Raw genomic sequence first — 9,888 nt, 5'->3', positions numbered from 1 at the left:
GTGTGTGTGTGTTCACTGCTGTGTGTGTGCACTTTGGATGGGATAAATGCAGAGCACTAATTCCGAGTATGGGTCACCATACTTGGCCACATGTCACATCACTTTCACTTTCACTTTAGACAGAAAAGTTTCTTCTATGGCATTGTGAAGCACCTTTATTTTTAAGAGTGTATCTCACAATTTTTATGCAAATTTTTCTGCATGATATAAACACGCAATTATGACTTTTTTTTCATAATTGGGTGATATAAACTTGCAATTGCAAGTTATAAAGTCAGAATTTGCGGGATATAAATTCGCAATTGTGAGATATAGACATGCAATTCTGACTTTTTTCTCCGAATTGTGAGATATAAACTCTCAATTCTGTGTTATAAAGTCAGAACTGAGGGATATAAATTCTGAATTTTTAGATATAAACTTGCGATTCTGAAATTTTCTCACAATTCTGACTTTTTATCTTGCAATTCTGACTTCATTTCTCAGAATTATGAGATCTCGCATTTTTTTCCTCAGAACTGAACTTTATAACTCACAAATGCGGAAAAAATACTATTTTCCTTCAACTGTGAGTTTATGTCACAATTCTGACTTTATAACTCGCGATTGCATATTACAAAGTCAGGATTGCGACATATAAACTCACAATTCTAGGAAAAAAGTCACAATTGCAAGATATGAACTCACAATTCTGAGAAAAAAAAAGTTAGAATTGCGAGAAAAAAAAGTCAGAATTGTGAGATAAAAAGTCGCTATTACATTTTTTTTATGTCTTATTCAGTGGTGGAAATGGGCTTCCATAGTAATATGACCATAATTAACTGTTTGTTTGTTTTTATTTTCTCTCTTTGAAACCAATGTAGTTTAAATGAAGTAGGTTAAATCAGAGGGCCAAGCACTAGCAACTAATGGTGCAAAATATCTTCTTTTGTGATCCACAGAAGTAAGTATGTTGATTTGGAACAACATGAGGGCGAGCAAATAATGACAGAATTTTCATTTTTGAGTGAACTTTCCCTTTAAACCACACCAAACGGAAATATCGCCAACAATATTCTTAAAATACATCAAGACATTTTCATTCTCTCCCCATTTCTTTCTCACTCACTTCCCTGTTGTTAAATCATCGTTAATGATTTATTTCTGCGATATTACAAGCCTGCTCTAGCTTGGATATTAGTTTCAGCAACGCCTGCGGTCCTTTTACATGTCAGAGCTCTGAACTTACTCTTTATGGTGCCTTTCAAAGTGTCGCTCACAAAGGCAATGGAGATGAACAAAGCTATCACTTCTTCTGTGGAACTGAGAGGACACATAGCACACAGTGAACAACTGATCTTCCCTTTTATCAAAGCATCAGAGCACAAACCAAGACATAACAGCAAAATCAAGGCACGCCACGAACAGAGATTACCACAGACACGACAGGACAGCACAGATGTATGATGGATGTTTACGCTACAGAGAGAGGCCATAGCAGAAGAGTCTGAGCTGTATGATTTCATACATCAATGAAAGAAACCAGATTGTTACATTTTCTCAAGAAACGAGGTGCTTGTTTGTGTAAAACTCTCCACCGCAGTACTAGGGTGTTGTGGGTGGCTGTCAGCACGTTGTTTGGGTGTTTTAAGTGGGCTTAAGCTTTGCTATGCAATTACTAGGGTGTTCTAGGTGCAGGGCCGTCCTTAGGGGGGTGCAGCTGGTGGGGTCGCACCGGGCCCTGTGCTTGAGGGGGCCCCGCGGCGAACGGACCTAGTCCCCCCCCCATATTGCATAGTATTATAAAATCCCCTGAAAATTCTAAATAGTAATCAAAAATATTATTGAACAAAAATATACATTACATTTACACTGATTTTCCTAAATTACATTTCAAGGCTTCGCTCACAAAGGCACCAAGTGTAACCCAGAAATGAAGAGGCCCAGAGGGTTGAGAAATGTTCACTAAAATGTTCTAAGGCATCAAAAAAAAAAAAAAAACACACACACACACACACATTTTGGAACCTTTATTTTGAAGAGTGTAGAACTTCTACATTGCACAAAAAATCTTCATAGTGGAAAAAGGTTATTCAGGTTATTCAAATGTTCTTCATGCTAAGAAAAATGGTTCTTTATTGGCATCTATGGTTCCATGAAGAACTTTTAACATTCAAGGAACCTTTCCATTCCACAAAAGGTTCTTTATAGTGGAAAAAGGTTCTTTAGATTTTTTAAATGTTCTTCACACTAAGTTATTCTAATAACTGTTCTCTGAAAGGTTCTTTGGGGAAAATGTTTGCAACTTTTATTTTTAAGAGCGTACTAAGAAAAAAAAAATGGTTCATTTGAGAACTGTTCTCTAAAAGGTTCTTTAAAGAACCCAAAATGGTTCTATGGCATCAAAAAACCCTTTTGGAACCTTTGTTTTTTAGTGTAGCCTGGTGTGTTGCTGGTCTAAAGTGGTCCATCAGATGGTCTACTAATGCAGTCCAACTGATCAACCATCTAGACCAGTTATAACCAGCTAATGACTATAAATGACTAACTTTATCTTGTACATTTGAGTTCAGACCTATCTATCCTCATGTGCTCTCATCATTCAGAGAGCCGAACGCAATGGCTGGCAGCAGGATGGCGATGTAGAGGAAGATGGCTGTGTTGGTGTACTTCAGCAGAGATCTGTTAGTGTCCAGAATCCCTGGAGGGAGAAGCCACACAGCAGCAAACACCTCAGCCCGAGCAACAGAGAGATTTCTGTTATTTTTAGTAAAAGTGAAGTCAACCAGAGCCTTGAGGGAAACAGAGACTCGCCATCTGTGAAGTCCGACAGGTACAAAGGAAGTCTGCGGCACAGATCTTCATAAATGCCACGACCTGCTCGGAGGAAATCTTTGACCTGGGAGTGTAGCCTGGTGTGTTGCTGGTCTAAAGTGGTCCATCAGATGGTCTACTAATGCAGTCCAACTGATCAACCATCTAGACCAGTTATAACCAGCTAATGACTATAAATGACTAACTTTATCTTGTACATTTGAGTTCAGACCTATCTATCCTCATGTGCTCTCATCATTCAGAGAGCCGAACGCAATGGCCGGCAGCAGGATGGCGATGTAGAGGAAGATGGCTGTGGTGGTGTACTTCAGCAAAGATCTGTTAGCGTCCAGAATCCCTGGAGAGAGAAGCCACACAGCAGCAAACCCCTCAGCCCGAGCAACAGAGAGATTTCTGTTATTTTTAGTAAAAGTGAAGTCAACCAGAGCCTTGAGGGAAACAGAGACTCGCCATCTGTGAAGTCCGACAGGTACAAAGGAAGCCTGCGGCACAGATCTTCATAAATGCCACGACCTGCTCGGAGGAAATCTTTTACCTGGGCACAAAAGGAGATTTAGTGGTGAAAAAATATGCTGATGATAATGTTTTATTTTTTTTTCTATTCTTTCAAATACATAAACACATAACCTAACAGAGCTTGTAAAATCTTAAGTGCATAAACAAGTAAACCTTTAAAAAAATGTTATTGTAAATGATCACAAGATGGAAAATTGTAATTTATTTGTGATCCAGATGCTACATCAAAACAAATGCGCTTGAAATATTATGTCTCTTATTATGCAGTAGGAACAGGGATATAATGGAATATCTGTTCTTGAGTCTCTGAAATAATTACATTATAGGGAATGTGTGAATAATCCTAGTGACAGAATACAATGTACACTTTCAACGAATAGTGCAGGCTGTGAAACGTGAAAACTGAGTCATTTTTCAAACAACCATCCAACGGTCAGTGAAACGAGGTGCTTAACATTAACAAAAGTGCTGATCATCATTAATCAGGAGGTCAAGGAAAATATAATTCAACAGTTACAGTTTGGTCGTCTACTTCAAGTGGAGTAACACATTATTTATTCATGAAAAAGGTCTCTTAAGCTCATCAAGCGTGCATTTATTTGATCAAATATACAATAAAAACAGTGATTGTGAAATTTTATTATAACTTAAAATAACTGTTGTAATTTATTCCTGTGATCCTGTGCATCATTACTCCAGTCTTCAGTGCCACATGATCTTCAGAAATCATACTAATATGCTGATTTGCTGCTCAAGAAACATTTCTGATTATTATCAATGTTGAAAACAGTTGTGCGTGAATCATTTGATTCAGATCAGGACTACGGAGCATGTATTGTGAATCTTTTTTCTTATTTATTTATTTATTTTTCTTATTAAAAGGTACAAAAAATCAAAACATTAAGGCAATATAAAAACAAAACAAAGAAGAAAGAAAGAAAGAACGAAAGAATACACAAATACAAATCCCTTAAGTAAATTAACCGTGGTTTTATTATAGAAAAAGTGTAGTAACCAATTTTTTTTTTGTTTTTTATATGGTTAAACTAAGGTTAAACCATGGTTAATTTGTAGTTACCATGGTTTAACTATAGTAACCTTTTTTTCACCTTAAGAGGACACATACGATGAATATAGAGATGCAGTTTTCACTGCTTTAGGATTAACATAACTTTATATAGTTTCCATGTACTTGTCTAGATCAACATTGAGTAAAGAAAAGAGAGGGTCAGAGCCAGATTTTTGTTTATGTGTGTGAAATTTAGCTGAAAAACAGCAACTCACTTCAATGTCTGGCTTATATTATAGTTGACCCTTCGCTGGGAGTTTGATTGACAGGAGATCTGACCAATAATAACGCCGAATCTGCCATTTTTGTCCAACAAGCAAACCAGACAGGAGAGTAGATTACCGTCGGTGGACTTGAACTTGAAAAACTGCATATTGACATCTTTCCGCGGTTGAAACGAGATACCTTGTTTGTGTTGAAATTCTCCCAAGCAATAATTTTATCAAACAACAAAGATTAATGTGTATTTAATTTAAATACACTGAACACTACAGTCTTATTTGAGACTTTTTACATTTCTGTACCTGAATACTGTTACTGGCTTTGTTTGTAATGTTGTTATACTGTATCGTGCTTGTAATTTGTGCATTTGCTCTTATTTTATTACTGACTTGACAACTTTATTAGTTAGGCTAGTAGTTTTTGCTGTGGTATCAAAGTACTTTAAGTGTTCTGACTTTAGTCTTTGCAACTTTACAGATCTTCTTTATGCACCAAGAGCTTGTAACACTCCAAAGAGAAAGGAAAAATTAAAATTGCATCATATGACCACAAAAAAAACTGAAGACTTTAAGTGTAAAAACTGACACGGTTTGAAACAATTGCAAATGAGCAGACAGCAGTGATAATCCTCGTGTGTGTTTTTGTCACTTCAGGTGATGATTGGAAGGTGAAAGGAGCGGCTTACTGTTTGAGGCGGTGCCAGGATGAGGATAACACAGCGGATCTCGCAGCAGTTCACGCCCCAGTTCTGCAGCCGCTCCAGATGCGAAATACAAACACAGCGTCTCTGAAGACTCTTCACAGTACAGCTGAATACAGAAGGACACACTTTTCTAATGATAAGTCATTAAATAGATGGATAGATAATATTTAATATTGTGATATTTAGCTTTTTTGCATCAGACAATAAATGTGCCTACTTGATCGCTTCTAGGCATGTATTTTTGTGTTAAAATTGTGTACATCTCACTTGCTATTTCCTAACATTAATAGGGTACATGAACTTAATATAAACTGGCAGCTGAAAGTTTGGAATTTTTTTTAACCAAAGTCTCACCAAGGCTGCATTTATTTGATCAAATATACAATAAAAACAGCAACAATGTGAAATAGTATTACAATTTTAAATAATTTTTCTATGTGAATAGTAAAATGTAATTTATCATTGCTGATTTGCTGCTCAAGAAACATTTCTGATTATTATCAATATTGAAAACAGTTTTTGGTGCTTAATATTTTAGCATAGGATGCTTTGATGAAAAGTTAATTGAACAGCATTTATTTTAAATTGATTTTTTTAAACATTATAAATCACTTTTAATGCATGCTTGCTGAATAAAAGTATTATTATATATTTTTTTAAATTGCACTTACAATAAACTTTTGAATGGTAATGCATCATGACTTCCATAAAAATATTAAGTAGCAAAAACTGTTATCAACATTGATAAAAATAAGAAACTTTTCTTGACTGGAGTAATGGCTGCTGAAAATTCACATTTTCCATCACAGGAATACATTTCATTTTAAGATTTATTCAAACAGAAAATAGTTATTTAAAATTGTAATAATATTTCACAATATTACTGTTTTTACTGTATTTTTATCTAATAAATGCAGCCTTGAGGAGCATAAGAGACTTTCAAAAACATTGAAATATCTTAATTATTCCAAACTTTAATTAATTGCATTATGCAAATTTAAATTAGATGTGCAAAGTACAATGATCATTTTAATGCTTTTGCAATATTAGCACCACAAGGATACATAAAAGTATGTAAATACTTTAACATTGCACTAAATGCATGTATATTATAGGCCTAAAATGCAACAGGGTTTTTACAGTATGCTTTACTGAAAAAAAAAAAAAAAATTATTAGTGGACCACATACAGTTATGCTTCATAAATACATAAATAAAAGGAAAAAAATAAAATGCATTTTTAAGTGCTTAATTATTCATGTTTAAGGTCTACATACAGCACACACAGCCAGGACTGCTGGTAGCGAACTCCAGTGGCTGTCGCTGTCACTCCCTGAATGGTCTCATTCCCTGTTTTTATTTTTTATTTTTTTAAAGACAGTGGGTCTTCCATTAAGCTCATCCTCAGAGGGTTAGACTAGATGACCTGTGCCCTTTGGGGCAGGCGGCCCTCTGCTCACCGCTGGCCTCCTGTCCTCCGGCGTCTGTGATCAGAGCACTCATGACCTCCTCCGCATTGCAGCTGCCCTGGCCGTCCGTGGCCACATGCTCCAGCATTCTGCGCAGCACTTCATCCAGGGAGGCCGCCCTCTCGTCCAGCAGGATGCTGGCCTGGGCCAAGAACCCATCCAGATCCCTGTGAGCTCTCACCTCCTCCTGGAAATCCACCAGCTTCACATACTGCAGCGAGAAAGAAGAGCTCTAAAGGAGGCGTTTGCCAATGAAGCCTGTTTAACAATGATTCTTTGGATCTGGTTCTTTTTAATCAATCATTTAAACCAATTCACAAAGCATTTGCATTACATTTACACAAGCTTTTATCCAAAGTGAACCTTGTGATGTTACACACATATGTTTGTAACATTACTAGATATTTGTTTTACTGGACCACTGAGTGATTCTGAATCAGTGAATCCATTTTTTGAAACAAAACTTGTCCAAATGAACCAATTCACTGAAATACAGAGAACAATATTACAACATTATAATATTATATAAATTAATATAATTGTTTTCAAATACTTGGATAATAATTAAAAATATTTGGAATTATTTATGATATTTATTAAAAATATATTTAAAAAATTATATTTAATGTTAATATTTAAAATGTATTTTAAAAATCATTTTGGAGCTTCGATTTCAAGTAGACTAGCAATCAAAAGTTTGGATTTTTCATGTTTTTAAAAGAAGTCTCTTATGCTCACATAGGTTGTGTTTATTTGATCAAAATAGAGTAAAAACTTTAATATTGTGCATATTAGAATGCTTTCTGAAGGATCATGTGACACTGAAGACTGGAGTAATGATGCTAAAAAATTCAGCTTTAATCACAGGAATAAATTAAATTGTAAAATATATTTAATTAGAAAATAGTTATTTTAAAGTGTAATATTATTCCACAATATTACTGTTTTTATTGTATTTGTGATCAAATAAATGCAGCCTTGATAAGCATAAGACTTTTCAAAAACAGTAAAAAAAAAAAGAAATCTGAATTATCAGTGCACATTTATAATTAATTCCATCTCATAACTTTAGAGCATGAAAATGAGAGAAATGCAGAACTGAGGATGCCCAGCCATAAATATATAAATTAAACAACAGATGTAAATTATAAAAGAGCCTTAGTAACGAAGGCTTACTCTTCTTGATGTATGTAGAAGGCCAAATCCTGAAGCATCAGCGTCTATTCATAGGAGGAAAAAAAAACGATAAATTGTTAAAACCCTTGTGCTGTTACATGGATGCATGAGTTTGAAGGACAGACCACTGAGCCAGGCCTCCCAGAAGATGTGTTTTCCTTCATTATCTCAGAGCCCTGAACTCTCTGTATTATGTCTCCCTGGTTATAAATAGTCAAAGAGTCTCCAAGTCTGCAGCACAGACACGTCAGAAGTGCATTGTGGTCCCTGAACCCTGACACCGCAGTCACTTAGGAATAAGACCTGGCATAGCCTTGCTTCCCCAATGCTGTAAACACATCAGTCCAAACATGAAAACAATACTGATTGTTTTTAAGGCCCGAAGTGAACAGAGAATTTCTGATTGGTGCTGCCGACGGTTGAGACTACCGGGATCCGTCTATACCTCGGGCAACAATCACAATGATTTTTTGAGATTTTTGAAGTACTCTTCCACCCATGCACATCACATCTGAACCGCACCGCACAGATCCAACCCAACGCTCAGATGCATCACACGCTCTGACCTGAGATGCTCGGCTGAACGTTCGTCTCGTAGTGACTTCTGTCCGGCGGGACGGCGAGCGTGTCTCGTTTCCTCCGGCTCTCTTCTCCGCTGTCCTCTGTTTCGGCGTCTCGCAGCTCTGAGACATCAACATGTCACAATAGAGCTCCTTAAGTAGGTCTTTCTTAGCTTTAAGATGATTATTATAATCTCATTTCCCTGCCTAACTGTGTCTGACGTGACCTTTTACAGCTGGTAGATGAAATATAGCACAGTGCATTTGTATATAGAGGCTGAGAGGTGTTCACTTCCTGTTCTATGAATCATGCTCGATTTCATCTCAAGCATAGAAATATGTATTTAACGCTATTTATGGTGTTTGACTGCAGATGCATCACCCTCAAAAATATATGCACCATCTGTTAAAGCTGCATAATGCACCCATGGCCTAATAAAAAAACCTGTCCATACCCAGGCACACGGAGCAATAACCATAGTCGTCCCAATAAATTATTTATTTGCATGGAAGTGTATAATCATGACATGAGCTAAACTACATGATATTCTGAGGAATAAACTGAGGTTGCAGCTGCTTGGTTTATAGTTGGGGTGATACATTGTGAAGTCTGTTTACTCGCCGTCTGCTGTTTACTCAGTGCGATACGGTGAATTTGAAACGGTTGTATTTAATAAATTCACACTTATATGAACAAGTCGTTTCCTCTTACAGTATTTCACATGTTGGATCTCAGCCTCAGCCCTCCTAAACTGGTTTGGTTTGTCTTCCAGTTAACAGAGAACTCGCTAAACTGAACTTGGCACACAAAATATTATTGAAATAATTTTAGTTCTCACCCATCCTTTGGAAGAGATGGCCATTTCTAGTCTACCCAGGTGATTAAGCGTCTGTGGAAGAAACAGGTTGATCAATCAAACAACAGTTTCTACATATATTTCAAGGTGTGCGAGGGTGAAATTAATTTCAGTATTGTAAAATTTTGAGTACTGTAAAAAGTACTGGGCTGTTTTGGTACTATGGTACTATGGTTTTTGGACATGATGGTTTTACATCATGAGCAAATCTCACAAAAGCTCTCAAGAATATTTCCAGGTTATTTAACCCTAAAGTCAAAGGAAAAATGAAATGTAAATGATGATGGTCTTTTCTTGCCTATTATAGCATATATACAAGTGAAAAGGCTTCTTGAATGAGAAAAAATGTAAGGCAGTACTTGATTTTGTTCATTGGAGTTTATTGGATAATTTTTGATTGCTAATTACTAATTGCTAATTGCGAAGATCTCATGAGTGACAGGTTGTTGAAAGATTACAAGGCTGCAAAATAATAATAAAAAAGTACATGGATGAATCATTTC

The 9,888-nt window shown here is 36.2% G+C and overlaps 1 pseudogene; it reads right to left on the bottom strand.

The window, feature by feature from the left end:
• Positions 1 to 9,371, bottom strand: part of LOC107758151 (sodium bicarbonate transporter-like protein 11) — a 13,225-nt pseudogene extending 3,854 nt beyond the window's left edge.
• Between the last annotated feature and the right edge of the window lie 517 nt (positions 9,372 to 9,888).

The sequence above is a fragment of the Sinocyclocheilus rhinocerous genome, unplaced genomic scaffold (assembly GCF_001515625.1).
Source record: "Sinocyclocheilus rhinocerous isolate Xijiao unplaced genomic scaffold, SAMN03320098_v1.1 scaffold2038, whole genome shotgun sequence".
Classification (NCBI taxonomy): Eukaryota; Metazoa; Chordata; class Actinopteri; order Cypriniformes; family Cyprinidae; genus Sinocyclocheilus; species Sinocyclocheilus rhinocerous.
The sequence above is the reverse complement of the archived record's forward strand: the minus strand, read 5'-3'. Positions and strand labels throughout refer to the sequence as shown.